At 36.3% G+C, this 17,145-nt stretch overlaps 1 long non-coding RNA gene across 2 annotated transcripts in view; it reads right to left on the bottom strand.

Moving 5' to 3' along the window:
* Window positions 1–1,616: 1,616 nt before the first annotated feature.
* Window positions 1,617–17,145, bottom strand: part of LOC137208410 (uncharacterized) — a 438,623-nt gene continuing 423,094 nt past the window's right edge. The window contains exon 5 of one of the 2 annotated variants that reach the window (XR_010935623.1): window positions 1,617–2,666. This is a non-coding gene — a long non-coding RNA (uncharacterized lncRNA). Of the gene's footprint in view, window positions 2,667–9,373; window positions 10,763–17,145 lie in introns of those variants that run through there. The other variant, XR_010935624.1, reaches the window with a different exon arrangement.

Below are 17,145 nucleotides of genomic sequence, written 5' to 3'. Positions count from 1 at the left end.
CTGATGTAAGGATAATTACAAATTTAAAACAAAAGGCTTAATCCTTCTTGTTAAAAGTAAGAGAAGAGACTTCACCCCACTCTCTTTTCTTAGAACATTTATTTTAGAAAGCTTGTAATGGAAAGTTCTTTCTCTGGTTGAAATGTACTGTAAATTTTTAAAAAGCTAAATAATCCTCTTACCAGCTTTAGGATCCAGAAATGTCTCTTTAAGGACCTGGAAACCACATCTTTCAAATGTAATCATCAAGGAAGATAACACCCTTACCTTGCAGTTTCTATGTGAGGGTAGTAGCCTACCTTTAGTGGGGCTGATGTCTTTCTCCCAAACTGCTTTCTGTCATAAAGCTATAAGAAGTTTATTTTTCCTTTGGAAAAAGACATTTAGTTAGCACAGATGGCCACCCCAATGACCAGGTGGATCTAGGGTAAACTATGTGTGACAAGTAGCGCTGTCAAGTCCTCCTACTTGGGACTAGTTATTGTTTATCTTGAGAGCATGTATGCAGTGGGTTGCTTGGCTTTATAAAAATATGAGATTTTTTTCTCTGTCTTTGCAGTCTCCTTATTGAATTACCTGTGATGCACATCTGGCTTAATCCTTATTCAATAAAAAAAATTCTTTTGGAAACCTCTTTGAGGAGAGTGGTTTTCTGAATTGGGAGGAGATTTTATTTTTAATTAAATTTCTCTAACACTGGGTACATCCCTCCTATTTGTCAATAAAACCCTACTGGTAGATACTTCTCCATGAAAGTGGAGACTAGATACTAAGGGAGAACAAAGGAGAAATTGAAAAAATAAAAAATAGAGAAGTCAGAAAATGCACCTCAGTCATTTTCATTAAATAAGTAAATACATGAACATAAAAATAAAGAAACAAGCTGACAAATACATACATACATACATATAAGTGAAAACTGGTATGGAAAGAGAAAACAAAATAGCTCTTACACTTTTTAGAGCACAGTGAGAAAAACAGGTCTCTTTGAAGTAGGTGTGTTTCCCTTACATTCTTATCTTTAACTCCCTACAGGAGGTAAGGGATAGGGAGATGGAGTGGGAGAATGACTCCCAGATTTGTTGTAACGGTCACTTGATGCTTCCTAAAATGGCAGCCAAAATATAAGTACCCACTTATTTCAAAGGGTCTCCATTTGGGAAAGCAGGTATTTACTCTTTAACAATGATCTCTAAGGGAATCTGATTCTTTTTTTCCTTCGTTCTCCTGCCTCAGGAACTGTCAAGTGGGTCTAATTAGTGCACTTCATTCTATCATTAGAGAGTGTGGACTTTGGCTATTGAATGCTGAAATATGAATTGGACTATTCAAAGTGAAAATTCCAGTAAGAAGGTAATAAAGTTCATGAGGATATTTTCTTAACCATGTCCTTTTAGGAACTCCTTGAAGAGGTCTATTTCTGGAGAAAAAGACATGATGAATCATTCCAAACTGCAAAAGAATGCAGCTTATGGAGAAATGTCTTCTGATAAGATTATAATTCGAAGAAAATACTTTTTTTAATATCAAGGATAGGAATATTAGATTACTTCTCCAAAAACTTAACTCACTAAGATGAATATTATTATCAGTAATATCTCAGAATTTTACTCACCTCAAATTAAAAGAACAAAGATTTATAACAAAGCTGTAATCTTATAGAAATACAATAAATGCATAAATGAACAGTTTATTAAAGAAAGAATACCAAAGTATAGAAACATTTCAAACATAAAAAGATTGACTAGGAGACTCACCTAAGTCTACACCATTCAGCTCTCTCCCCAACATAAGACAATTACATCCTGATCACTGCTCTCTACACAATTGCCTATGGCAAAGTCCAGGCTACTTGGGCTGTTCACAAGTCCCTCTACAACCTGGCCCCAATCTTTCCATTTGGCCCTATCACCAAAACTTGAACTCCTTACCAGGGGTTCTCAAACTTTAGCATGTGTCAGAATTACCTGGGAGGTTTGTTAAAACACAGATCCCTTTTTGATGATAGCCATTCTGACAGGTGTGAGGTGATATCTCATTGTGGTTTTGATCCCCATTTCCCTGATGATTAGCAACGTTGAGCATCTTTTCATGTGCCTGTTGGCTATCTGCATTTTCTCTTTGGTAAATATCTATTCAAGTCTTCTGCCCATTTTTAATTGGGTTGTTTGTTTTCTTTGATGTTGAGTTGTAAGGATCTGAAGTTTGTAGAAGTACAGCTGTGGAGTGTTTTAATGTTAACAAAGGAAAGAATCCAGAGTTTTGCTTGGTAGAAGTAACCTAGAGCTTCAGGTGGCTGATGAAAGCATTATAACACTCCAATATGTTAATAATATAAATTCTCTTCAGCCACTTATTGAAAGTGAAATCTCTTGCTGGTTTGGTACAACTACTTCTGGAAGGTTCAAGGTCTCAGCGAGACTCACCATGTCATGAAGAAGCAATGAAAGTTGTACTAATATTTAACTAAGTCAATCTCCCCTGATCCATGGCGATGGCTCTTTAGGGTGTAGGAGGGACAGTTGAAGTTTCTGTTAATGGTGGTGTTTCAACTCATGGTTGCTGAAGGTAAAAGTAAGTGAAGTTAATTATGCAGTTCTATCCAAGGTGAGTGTGGTAGAAGATAGTCCTCTTACATATCAGGTGGTCTTTTCAAGCCAAATTACCTGAAGATATGTAAAAATAATAAATGCATTTACTGACTGTGCTGTGACTTTGAATTTTATAAAAAGTAAAGTGTGCAATTGAACTTGTTGAGTCTTGGCACAAGTCAGCTATTCTTTCCAATTCTATTGAGGAATAATTGACAAATATAATTATATATTTTTTAAAAGTATATGACATGGTTTGTTATACATATACATTGTGGAATGATTACCGAGATCAAGATAATTAAACATGTATTACTCATACAGTTAATTCTTTCTTGTGTGTGTGAAGTGAGAAAGCTTAAGATCTATGCTCAGCAACTTTCAAGTATATAATGTATTATTAACTATAGTCACCATGCTGTATGTGAGAGTCTCAGAACTTATTCTTCTTGTAATTGAAAGTTTGTACCCTTTGACCTATATCTCCCCATTTCCCCCTCTTCTTCTCCTAGCTCCTGGCAACCACCATTCTATTCTCTTATTCTCTATTTCTATAAGTTCACCTCTTTTAAAGATTCCACATATAAGTAATACCATACAGTATTTGTCCTTCTCTGTCTGGCATAATTCACTTAGCATAAAGCCTTCCAAGTTCATACATGTTGTTACAAATGGCAGGTTTTCCTTTTATATAGCTGAATAATATTTTGTTTATATACACAAACTCCATTTTCTTTATCCACTCATCTTTTGAAGGATATTTATGTTGTTTCCATATTTTGGCTACTGTGAATAATGCTTCAGTGAACATGGGAGCACAGATATCTCTTCAAGATTCTGATTTCATATCCTTTGGATATATACTTAGTAGTGGGATTGCTGGATCATATGATAATTCTATTTTTAATTTTTTTGAGAAACTTTTATATTCTTTTCCGTAACAGCTGTACCAATTTACATTCCCACTAACAGTGTTTAAGTGTTCTCTTTTTTCCACATTCATACTAACATTTGTCTTTAGCTGTTTAATGCTGCATGAAAAACAACCACAATATATTAGAAACATAAAATGATAGAGATCTTTTTCTTAGTCTGGTATCTGTGGATCAGATAAGTTTCAACTGATCTAACCTGGGCTCTTTTTAGCTTGGCTCCTAGTTCTGGGTTGGGTCCAGTTCTTCTCCGTGTGTCCTCATCAGCACTGAATGGCCAATAACCAAGGCATGTTCTTCTCATGGTAGAAAGGCAAGGGGAAGAAGAGACATGAGATGTCTCTTAAGGCCCCAGATAAGAACTTTAAACTGTATTTTTACTTACATCCCATTACCCCAAATCACTTATATGGCCAAGTCCAACATTTTTGAGATGGGGAAACACATTCTTCCCTTGATGGTTGAAGGAAAGAGTAAATATTTGCTCATTAATAATCTTTCAGTCTCTAAATTAGTATTTTCAGTATTGCTCTATCAGTCTACCACCATTCAAATTTTGATGGCAGAATTCCCTTGCTTTGCTGCTTTTGTCAAATAAATGAATAAGCATGTTCAATATGGTTTTAATTTATTGGTAATACACATAATCACTTTTTTTCTTTCTATTCACTAAGCATTTATATGTGTGTGTGTGTGTGTGTGTGTGTCTATTACCACCAACAGGTCACAACTATCCATAACCCAGGAAAGCAAAAGTGAGTCATGTAAATAGTAAACAGAGAACTAGCATTTTGGAATTTCGGAAAGCTAAATATCTTAAAATAAAGATATTGTATTCAATAATTACTAGAGAGGAGGAAATTAGAGAATAGAGTTTAAGTCATTTATACAAGTTCCCCAGATAATTAATAGCATATCCATGACCCAGTTTATTACCTTTCCACTCTACTGTACTTTCACGGCTTTTATGAACTTAGCAACTTTTCATTTAGTTTTGCACATGCACACCTACACACAGCACTAAGAAGAAAGTAAAGATAGTACTGCTTCTGAATTGCAATGATATTTATTGGGATCCTATATCTTCTATGACTAGACTCTGGATTTTGCATTAGTTTGGATTCAATGAGAACATAGAAGAGTGTGGAAAATAAAAATTGAAATATCATCTGTATGACAGATAATGCTGATTGGGGAATGTGACTTATTTCTGAGAACAAGCAAGCTTTCTAAAGTTTTATCTTCCCCTGACTTAGATCATTAGCCTCACCCATCCCCCAGTGTGGCTTTGGGACAACCCACATAAGGAAAGATGTGATTTCTGCAGAGAGGTTCTGAATCATTAAACTTAAACAGTCAAGGGAGGAGAGTGAAGAAAAGAGACTGAATCTTCAGTGCTCACTGCCTTATAAGAAATTAGCTCTTCCTAACTGAGAAAAGTGTCCACTCACGGTGGGTAGTTATATGTGGAGAAGTAAGGTAGAAGTGTACCGCTAAGCCATGTGTGTAGCTCTTGGGAATTTCCTGCACATGGAAACATTAGTTTGGAGAATAAGAATACCATTCCAATGCTAGTTGATAATTATCCCTTCCATTAATTTCTAGCCTTGAAGCACATGTTTGGCTGTCAATGTTGAGAGTACAATAAAAGCCACTTCCTCTCACTTATGTGATTGTAGCACTATGATTCTCAGGCCATTTTGATTAGTAATGGGTATTGATCTCTGGCACTAGGCTGAACCTGGATCGCGTGACGTATGCACCATAGCATGTGACTGCACTCGTTCAGCAGCAAATGGCCCTTGGAAACTCCCTTCATGTTTATTCTCATCATTTGGGTTCCATCTGATGTTTCCTTTCTTTGCCTGTCTTTTCATCATTGTAGGCAACGAAACCCCAAGGGAGAATTCTAAAGAACTTCATAAGGAAAGGAAAGTCTTCTCAGAGGATAGAAATTGGAGCTATACCTCAGAAGTTGCGAGCTCTCTGGATTGCCCTGCCAGTAAATGGAGGTATTCCGTTTGTCATCAATGTGCATTTCGTGCAGATACAGCATTCAAGGGGAAACAGGATCATTTGGCAAAGCCTCATGGATTTGTTTACTGACTTATGTCTTTACTTTCTCTCTCTCCTACCCCTTCTGGGGAAATCTGCTTACAAGCTCTCTTCTTCCAAGCACTAAAATGAGGTCCAAGTGTATAAACTTACAAGTGCTAAAATCTTTTCACTTTCGTTTATTTTTACTCAAATAAGCATACAAACCAAGTCATGGCGGTGTTTGCTATTCTAAGACAGCTATTTCTCTCTACTGGCCAGGACCAGTTATTTATTTTCTTCTCCCAGTGTCAAAGATGATATTGGTCAGCGGGGTAGTTTATAGTGTTCAAAAGCCTACTCCAACCCCAGTGAAGTTTCTCTTTTCTTCCCAAGAGTGAAATCTAGAGATTTTGTGATGTATTCCTGAATTTTAAGAAGACCGAGGGCTGTGGCTAAAAAAAGGCTTTATTGGCTACAGGAGGAAACCACCTAATTCTAGAGACATCTTGGCAGCCTAGCAGGCAAAGTGTTTTTGGTAACATCTGGCAGATCATGAAAAACTCCAAATTTCTTGGCGAGGAATCAGTGCTCTTTATAACTAGGCTTATTCCTTCTTTTCATCCTCACTCATTTTTTTCTCCATCTTTTCTTAGTGGGTACACTTGCCATTCCCCAAACACAGCAGGTCATTTGACTTCCCAGTATATTTATGTATATACTGGTCTATCTCAAAAAAATCTGAATCCCTTCTCTCTGTCTCATGTCCACTTGGCAAACGTCAACATAATCTTTAATACCCAGTTCAGTGTTAATTCCTGTTTTCTTCCTGTATAAAATTTCCCATTCTCTCTCATCTTCAGGCAAGCTTGATTTTTACTTTAGTTAGCTTTCCTGGAATTTATTATTTATCTCTATTATCACTTTGCTTGTATTATAAGGAATTTGGATATTTCTGCTTCTTTCATTAGATTGTGAGCTCTGCAAAGACAGGTAGAGTGTCTTAATCTCTTTTCTCCCCAGCAAAACACAGTTCCTGATGCATAGCATATATTCAGTATAGGTTTGTTGAATTAAATCAAACACAAAACAGTGTCGTATAAAAGGGTGCATGGACAGATGAATAATCACTGCTGAGATGCACAAATTTTTGAGCCACAAGAGGGTCAATCACTTCACAGAGGCTACTCGGCAGAGTACTGTATCAATCAGGGACCTATTTTCAGTTGGATGGTGACAGGTTTACTTTCTGGCTGTAAGGATATGAAATATGTTATATGTATAATTTATTGTGTTTCATAAAAAGTGAAGCCTAAATTCCCTGACAACAAAAGATACATTTGCAGAGCATCAAATGAACTTATATTAAGGATGCTTACAATGAAATACTTTAATGCAGATAATGTTATTGGGAAACTTCTGTCAGTTGAAAAATTCCCAAACTAACATAAATGTACTTTTAGATTTGTCCCAACTTTTAGAGGAGAGAGAATGTGCTGCAATTTAGGCTGAGACAGAGAGCTATAACTGTACGTGAAGGAAATAAAACCCAGGTTTTCCTGTGGGGCCTGCCAAATATCAAAACTCCCACATTATCCAGAGGGGGAAAACAGTAATTTTTTTTTATCTCAAAGGATATAATGGAGGAAATTAGTATATAACTTTATATACATCCTCCATGACTTTCCATCTTCCCAGTGAAACTTCTGTCCCTTGCTCTCAATCCTCCCTCCTCTAAGAGGCAGGGAAAAATACTTACATGTACAACTTGACCTCAGGATCTGCTTTGGAGGAACCCAGGCCAAGACACCTATGCAACAGTTGATATTTTTAAAAATGAAGTGTTTCTTCTTTTAAATTTTTGTTTGCTTGTGTTTATATCTTCTCAGATCCTTCACTTGAATCTATCCTCAACCTGTTCATGGAGATGTTTTCAATTTTGTTTTTTAAACCAGAACTCCCACAAAGGTCTTCCATAGGGGTGCACTTATTCAGGGTTGTGTTCATCACTGAGATAACACTGAGTTATCTGCTTTCTTCCTGGAGATTGGACCCTATTCATGTTGCCCTACAGTGCTGAGTTAACTCTTGTACTGAGATTAGATTCTGCCCCAGGATGAGTTATAGGAAACTTCAATTTAGATTGGAAATTGTTATCCTCATCAAGGTCTTCCTAGTTACTGTGACATCAAAAATATTTTGTACTGGATGATCCTTAGAACAGTTTGTTAGGATCTGTATCTTAGGGATCTTCTAGTTGAAAGAAATACATAAAGCACCAACTATATTTCCTTTATTCTTGGTGGGACTGTATTAATGCACGCTAGATAGCCTAAGTTCAAGGTGAAATAGATCTCCAAAGGTGACAATTTTCACCTTTCTTATTAAATTGTGCTGAAGGAAACTCATATTTATTTGAAATGTATTTGTATAGAAAAATATAAATATTCAATTTGATGTTAATGTAGCAGCACTTTGGCACTTTTATTGTTGATGATGATGTCTGTATTAGGAAAAATTCATCCTAAGGGTGGGAAAGCGGCAGGTACTCCCCTCTCCACAACCAAGACCCCCCCATTTCCTTTCCTTCAAAGGGACTGAGATAAGGCATTATGCTCTAAAGACGGAGCTCCTCCTAATCCTAAAAATAAAGAAAAATAAAATTCAATCACTAATGATTCAGGTTTTGGTTCAAATGGGAAAATTTTAAGAGAATAGAAAAAAATGGGTCTTTTTTGAAAAGGGATAAATTTGTGTAATAGGGAACACTTAAGTGGATTGGAGAAAAATTTTTTCAGCAAGTGACTTTTTAATTGGGAGTGGGGGGTATATTGGACTGAACTAGGTTGACTGGGGCCTTTCAAGGGTGAGGTTACAGAGTGCCACTCCATTTTAAATTCCTACCAGCAGTGTATGAGATTTTCTATTAGCACACATCCTAGCCAGTGCTTGGTATTCGTACTCTTTTTAATCTTAGACAGTATAATTGACTTGCAATTGTATCTCATGGTTGCAGTTTATATTTCTCTAATGACTACTGATGCTGAATATATTTTCATGTGTTTATTTGGCACCCATATATCTTATTTGGTGAAGTAGCTATTCAGATCATTTTCACATATTTTCATTGGTCTTCGTCTTATTGTCCATTCTAAGATTTCTTTGTATATACCAGAAATAACTCCTTAGTCATATATATGTTTTACAATTTTTCTTGCTTTTTCAATTCTTTAACAGTGTTTTTATTATTGTATTTGTGAAGAAAAACATGTAAAGTATGGTTAGGAACTGTGAAATGTGATGTTTAAAGCAGGATAATATTAACTCTAAGTAGACTTTAATAAGTTAAAGTTGCATATTGCTAGCCCTGGGGCAATCACAAAAATATAAGAAAGACAGGAGTTACAGCTAAAAATCCAATAAAGACAATAAAATGAAACATTCTAAAATTTTTGATTATCACCCTCAAAATCAGAAAATGAGAAACAGAAAAACAAATAAGAGATGGCACAGAAGAAAAAGAAAATAATAAAATGTATACATAAACCCAACCATGTCAGTAATTATATTAAATGTTAATGGAAGAAAAATTATAATCTCAAGGTGAAGATTATTGAACTGGGTAGAAGTAAAAAAGCAAGACAAAAAACAGATGTGTCTATAAGAGACACACTTTAGATAGAAAGATACAGACAGGTTGTAAAAATGAAACATATGTACCTGCTATCAGTAAGTACACAGATTTGGCATGAGTATATCAATATCAGACAAGTAGACTTCAGGACAAAAATATTACTAATCATAAGAAGTATTATTTCACAATGATAAAGAGTGAGAAATCCGACTGGTAAAAGATCTTAATCGTATTTACATCTAATAACAGATCCTCAAAGAAGTTAAGAGAAAACTGACAGAAACTAAATGGAGAAAAAAATTAAAAATCACAATGAGAGATTTTAACCCTTCTCCCTCAGTAATTAATAGAATAACTTGAAAAATATCAGTAGTAAATAGAGGAGGTCTGAACAATATTATCAACCAATTTGACCCAATTATTGACATTTACAGAATAATATACCCAACAAATGTAGAATACATAATTTATTTAAGTGTACCTGGAACATTCACCAAGATAGTCTGTATAATGAATCATAAAACACACCTCAAAAGTTGAAATAGTACAAGGTATGTTCTCCAACTAATATTATTTTAAGTGCTATGTATTGTGTGCCAGTCATAAGTCCTATTTCATCCTCAGTCCTCTTTGCTAGGAGTCTGGGAGGATGCAATTTTGACCATCATACCATCCACTATAAATGTAGTCAAATCAAATGCATTAGGATTTATGTTAGTTTTGGCAAGAAAGACCAGAAAGCTGGATCAAGCTAGGTTTACTAAGAGATCCAAAAGAAATGAGGCTCACTGGTAAACTTTTGTATCACAGCATTGCACACCAGCTTATACACACACAACTCCAATGGGCTCCTTTTTCATCTGTGGAGAAGCTGTTGTCTTATAAACTGCTGGGTTTCAACAGTTGCCTTTTCCTCTACATTTGAGTCAATTTTCATAATGCTTTTGAATCTATATAGGAAATTCTGATCAAGCACTCAGATTTCTGTGCTGGTCCGTGTTCATAGGTACATTGAAACTTCCATGAATACTCAATTTATTCCTGACAGATTTATTCAGTGTCATCAACTAAAATCGAACATATCTTGCCAGGCTTACCCAATTACATCAGTAATACTCCACTCCATGCACTGAACAAATCTATTTTCTGATTTTGCAGAAAGGCATATGTCACTTAGAGACAAAAATTCATAAAACACTCAACTTTCTGAATCCAATTCAGTGTCTCTCTAAATTGCATTTGGGCAGTCTCATGGGGAATGCATTAGTGTAAAAACAGACTTTGGAAATAAGCAGGGATTTTTATGAGGACTTTCTATCATATGTTCTGCGTGTAATTATGTTCTTAGATTATTTTTCCATTTCTATTCACCATATAAAACCCCCCAATTTGGAATTCCATGTGAATATGTGTATATAGTTGGTGACTCCCAGAAGTGCAGTCTGTGAAAGTAGACCAAGTCATAGATTGTTAACGTTAGATGAGTCCCTGGAGACTAGTCGACCAATCTTTGCCATTCCTGAGTTGAGAAACGAAGGTCTGGAGAATTATGGAGACTCATCTAACCAGTACTGCAAATATAAAAACAGAGCTGATATAAAAAAAAGAGTAGCACCCTAATAAGAATAATGATGTTGAAGATCATAATATTTGCTAGGGACTATGTAACCATATTAAGTGTAATTATGAAGTACTGTAATGTAGTTTTATTATTACTACTGTTATTTCATTTTAAATTTCACAATAATGCTGTGAAAAAGATACTGTAAATGTGTGAAGCGTATAGATGGAAAACAAAATCCTGGAAACTTAAAAGCATTATGGGTTGTACCCAAACCAATTGGATAGAGTGGTGAAGCAAGCAGTGAAGCTGAGGCTGCATTCTTCCAAAGTCTAGACTCTTAATCACTCTACCTGGTTCCTCCTTCTCTGCTCTAATTTTTCTTCCTTGTGCTTCCCCACCTAAGCCCTCTAAAAATCATTCCTGAGCAGTCCCAAGCCAAAACTCATTGCCCTCCCTACTTTGATTCCTCCTCCCACTTTGCTCTCTGCTTGGGTTAAGTGAAGCTTCAAAGTGCAGTACATTTTCTGAATGAACAGCATAGTTAGCCAACAGAGTACTGTGGGGGTCAGGAATGTCCTGCCTTCCTCTAGTGGCTCACAATGTGCCTTATTTCCTTATGAGCTTAAACAGGCTTCATTCAAGGACCCCCAGAAATCCCTTATAGCTCAGATCATAAAGTCACAAAAAACATTTTGGGATGAACCAAGACAAGGAGCTTGGTGGTATCATGGCAAACTTTCCCTCATGCCTGGAAAATAACCAAGATTGTGGAAGGAGTTACTATGAGAATAAATTTTCTTGAATTGAGCTGAACTTTTTATTTCATATGTTGTTCACATCCCATTTTGGATTCATAGTCCCTGTGGACATACGGGGCACCAAGATGCTGAGATGAATGTAACCTGGTTCTATTGTTCCAAAAATTTGTCAGTGAGACTTCATATGATTTACATTTTGAGGTAGTTGGCAGTGTGGAAGGTAGTTAAAGAGAAGCTAGTAGTCATTGAATTTACATATTTTATGAATAAGACCTGAATGGGTTAAATGTCTCATATATTAATTTAAAGAACACATGTGGAAATAAAAAGGCATATCTATATCTATTTTTCCAAAAGATAAATATCTTTAAAAATTTATGTATAAAATGGGATGATAACTTTATTTTTCAAGAATTTTCTCCTGACTATATGTGAGAAATATCCTTTTCTTCCCCCCTTTCAAATTACAGGGGATATTTTCTCTGTCAGTGTGAATCATGCAAAAGCTCTGTGCTGTTCTCATAGAAATAATTAATCTTTGACATTCTCTTTTCAAAAGGCACAATAGTTCAGATTTACGGTTCCTCATGGGTCTCTACAGTAGGTTACAGGGGAAAAAATATCCTATTTTTATGTTTCACACAAAAATTCATCTGCCTAACAAATGTTAACTTCTGTATGACTGCGATGTTGCTGATTGTGCTAATTCCTGTTCCTGTGAGACTTTCAACCCCACAATGCTGAATCAAATAGTTCACATTAGCCTCAGATAAAATATTCAAATGTGTGCCAACCTCCCCAAATTCCCAAGTTCTGCCCATCACTAGTTGTAAAGCACCCTTCACTTCTGATGAGTTCATTTAAAGGCTAACTGCGTTTGTTATCTTGCATACTTTACCCAGTAAAGTCAGAGGGGAGTTTTACTTCAAATATGCATGAAGGCACTATGTTTTTAATGAACGTTATATGAACTATGAAGGAAATAAAATATGCAGGACCCACAGATGGACTGTATTAATATTCCTTGTTTTTTTATTCATGTTAAGTGTTTCCTTGAGGGATTTTAGTTTTCTCTGCCTAATGTCGGAGATCCATCAGCTTCATCGTAAGTCATTTAAAACTACTGTGAAAAACTTTAGTTTTATGTCTCTTTAAGTGAGGCTTGATCCAAATGCTAATACTAGAGTCATTCTGATACTTACAAATCTCTCATCGGCTAAAAGGCACTGATGTTTCTCAACTTTCATGTGGTTGATCTAGATTGTAAGAGAAATGTGATTCTGTCACTATTGTGCTAATCATGACTGAATCAACCCTTAGGTGGCTATACGGGTTCTTTTAGTACTTTTAAAAGTAAAAAAAATAGCTCTGAAATATAAATTATGATTCTAAAATTATTACTTGATATGAAACAGCTCTCCTTTGTCCCTACCTACTAAAAGAGAACATAAAATGAAAAATCATAATTTAAATATGAATCTATAGGGGAGAAAATGGAGATAAACTACCTGAATAAGTTGTTTATATCTTTTCTTATAAAAGCCATTCAGAAGCAGCGAGTCTTTGCTCTCCTGATTTTCTAGAGATGCTCAGCCCCTTGTGCATACCCTTTTCAGCCATCGTGATATCACATTGTAGTAGTTCATGCACTTGTCTGTCATCCCAAATAGTCCTCTTGAGAAACCAGAGTTTATTCAACTCTGGATCTCCAGAGCCTAGTGTAATATTTGGCAGAGTATAAAATTGGTAAATATTAGAAGGAAGAATGGTGGGGGGAGGAAGAAACAAGGGGGGAAAAAGGAGGAAGGGAGGGGATAAAGGGAGAGAGAATATCAGTTGGCAATTTATGTAGAAAATGGGAATTCCAATTTTTAAGAAAATAAAAAATACTAAAGCACACCACTGTAGTAAACTGATGTGCAAAGGATTATTTAATATGTAAGTACATAGTGTCATGATTACAAAATAAAACATTCAAGCTGATTCTAACATTTGCTAGTTCCCAGTGAATACTGCCAGATTTGCTGACTTTAGATCCAAGTATTAACTTTTAATAGTGAATGAGGTCACTGGGTGCACATAAATTAGCAATAAAAACAAATTTCTTGATTTTGGTTAGTCTCAAATCACGACAAAAATATTACAAAAGTGAACTGACATCAGCATAATATTTTTGCTTAACTTGCTTTTCTTTATTTCACCTTATTCTATACTTAGTTTTAAAATTATACAATATTACATGATCAGTGTAAGAAAACATAGAAAATGTGATGAGAAAATAGAAAAAAAAAAAAACACCCCACAAGCTCACCACTGTAACACAACTACTCAATATTTTGCTGAAAGTCCCTCCAGATCTTTGTTTCTATACATATATACATGTTTATTTAGAAATTTACAAAGGCATTATATATGGAACACACTTCTGAAACATGATTTATTTTGTTAATAATATATTGCCATCAAGAAATAGGTCTGATTTCTGGTAATAGTGGAATAGCTTAATCAGACTAATCCACAGAGAATAATTACATATTCTAGCAAAAAAATGCACAGCACACTATTTGAAGGCTGAAACTGTAGTGGAGACTACATGTCTTAGTCTGCTCAGGCTGCCATTGCAAAATACCATAGACCAGGTGGCTTAAACAGTAGAAATTTAAGGTGGGACATGCATAGGGTGGACATCCCCATTCCAAAAAAGAGAAATGAGAAAGAAGAGTGACAGATATCAGTAAGTCCAAACATGGCAAGACAAATTCCATTAGATCTTAAGGCTCAAGAGTCATCCTCTTTGGTTCATTGCTCTGCCCTGCAGGCCTGCGGCAGACCTACCCCTTTGGCTCCATGGGGCACCATCTTATGGCTCTCTGCTAGAGCTCTACCTAGGCTATACCTAGGGTTCTACCTACCCATGTGACTCTGTCTCCTTTAGCACAACCTGGCAGTGTTTCTGCTGATATAATCCCTTCTCTATTCCTTGCTTCTGTTGTGATGGCTGTTTAAGTTCATAAATTATACCTACAATCTCTTTACCGAGTGGTATTCCAGCCACACCTTTGATGTTCTTTTCCAAACATGCTTTCTCACTTTTTTACAATATGGACAGGTTGAGAATTTTCTGAATCTTTAAGTTATGGTTCCTTTTTGCTTAACAATATTTTCTATTCATCTCTCTCTTCTTGTGTTTTACCATAAGCAGTCAGGAGGAACCAAGCCTCTCCAACTACTTTGCTCAAAATTCTCCTCAGCTAAATGCCCATTTTCATCACTCATAAGTTCTACTTTCCATAACACACTAGAACATAGGTTAGCCAAGTTCTTTGCCACTTTATAATAAGGGTTGTATTTTCTCCTGTTTCCAATAACATGTTCCTCATTTCCGAGATCTCACCAGAATTGCCTTAAATGTCCATATTTCTAGCATTCACCTCAAGACTCTTCTAGACTCTACCCATTACTGGGTTCCAAAGTTGCTTCCACATTTTTAGGTATTTGTTACAAAACATACCACATCTTGGTACCAACATCTGTCTTAATCTGCTTGGGGCTCCATAACAAAATACCATTGACTGAGTGGCTAAAACAATAAAAAATTCTCACACTTCTGGAGGCTGGGAAGTCTAAGATCAAGGTGCCAACAAAGTAGGTTTCATTCCAAGGCTTCTTTTCTTGGCTTCTAAGTGGCTGCTATCTTGCTGTGTGCTCACATGACCTCTTTTTTGTGTGTGCTCAGAAAGTTCAAGCTCTGGTCTCTCTCTTCCTCTTCTTGTAGGGACACTAATCTCATCATGAGGTCCCCACCCTCATGATATCATCTAAACCTCATTAACTCCCAAGGACCCCACCTCTTACTACCATCACATTGAGGGTTAAGTCTTCAGCATATGTATTTGGGGGAACATAAATGTTCAGTCCGTAATGCTACCCCTGGAAGAAAGGAATTATACACAATGAATAGCCTGTTGGTGCTTTTTGGGTTTCTTTCCTTTGAGGAAATTCTCAAATTGTATATGGCTTGGGGCAGCAGAAAACTACACCTTATTTATTGGCCTGAGGTGTCAGAGGACAGAGTTTGGTGCTGGTATGGCAAACTAAGATTTAGGTGGGGAAATCCCAGAAAGAAGGGAGACACAGAAGAAATACATATGAAATCTTCCTAAATCTTACTGCTGAGCAACACAGGCATCAGCCTGACCCCAGGAAGTTGAAGAAAATGAATGAAGATTTCCACTGCAGCCCAAGCCCAGGAGACAGAGTATGCAGTTTAAGTCTAGTCATATTAATTACCTGCTCGAACAAAAATCACTCTTCAGGGGAATATAACATTATCTAGAATCTCTACATGTCAATTCAGCTAAACCAGCATTACTTTGCCAGAATTCCCTTCCCTATCTGGTTCTGAGTAAGTGTTGGCCACAAGAGAAATTTGCATGAGATGTACAGGCACAGGTGAAGGCATGAGTGCTGTTGCAACTCATACTTGTCTCTGATCTGCTGGCTCTCCTGTAGAGTGAGGCAGTACATGGGCTCACAGTTCCTCCAGCTTCTACCAGACTTCTTCCTTACCTCTTCTGAATCCTGGGACAGCCGTATGCGCATCTTTGTGGGAAAGGTGCAAGTTTATCCTGGAGCTCATCACCATCAGTGAGATTGGGAGAGGTGAGAAACAAGACACAGTCCTCCTAGATCCAGATTTGTCCCCTGGCCTTTCCCACTCCATGTCCATCTCCCCTTCTTGACTGCTAGCCTTGCTGACTTCAGCCCCAGAGAAGACAGAATTATATAGACTGTTCAGTCAACTCTCACAATAGAGTTAGGTCTAAACTTTTTATATTCCTTTTCTTCATTGATAAAATAGGGATACTGATGTCTGTGCTGATTCATAAGGTGGCTTTAGAAATTAAATACATCTTTAATCACCCAGACTCCTTTTTCAAGCACATTACACTTCGCTACACACCTTCCAATTGCAGAGGACTACTCATCCCCATTCCCTACATATAGATTGGACTCTGCTTCTTCTATGCCTTTGACATGCCAAGATATGAGATATGGCATTCTGTTGAGGTTGTGAGACATAAGCAGTGATCTATCCATTGTTTAAGGTCAAGCTCAAATACCAAAACTTTCAGAGACATTTCCTTAAATGCTGCTTGACCATACTCCATCTTTCTTTTCCTATAACTGCCTCACACTTTTGCAGAAATTAATGATTTCACATAATACTAATCACCATAAGGAGCCTGAATTGTACCTAATTTTGCTATTGGACTGTGTGCTTAATGAAGACAAGAACTTGCTTTAATCCCCACTGTTCAGTACACAGCCTAGACTGTATCTTTACAATCACTGGCATTCCAGAAGCGTTTCTTGATTTGAACTGGACGTAATAGACCCACATAATTATTTTGAATGCATGAAACAAACCCCTAAGAGCAAGGATTCTATTTTGATTTCTTTCACCTTATTTTTAGTTTGTCAATTATGCAGGAGTTATTAATGTAGTGATTTTTTAAAAGATTCTCCATGTAATTACTAGTTTAAATAGAATTGGGAGCGCCCAAATACCAATTTTTTCACCTCAAGATTGCAAAACATAGATATTTATATTACAATGCAGGAATTCTAT

Source organism: Pseudorca crassidens, chromosome 16 (genome assembly GCF_039906515.1).
Source record: "Pseudorca crassidens isolate mPseCra1 chromosome 16, mPseCra1.hap1, whole genome shotgun sequence".
NCBI lineage: Eukaryota > Metazoa > Chordata > Mammalia > Artiodactyla > Delphinidae > Pseudorca > Pseudorca crassidens.
This window is presented reverse-complemented; position numbering and strand designations above follow the sequence as displayed.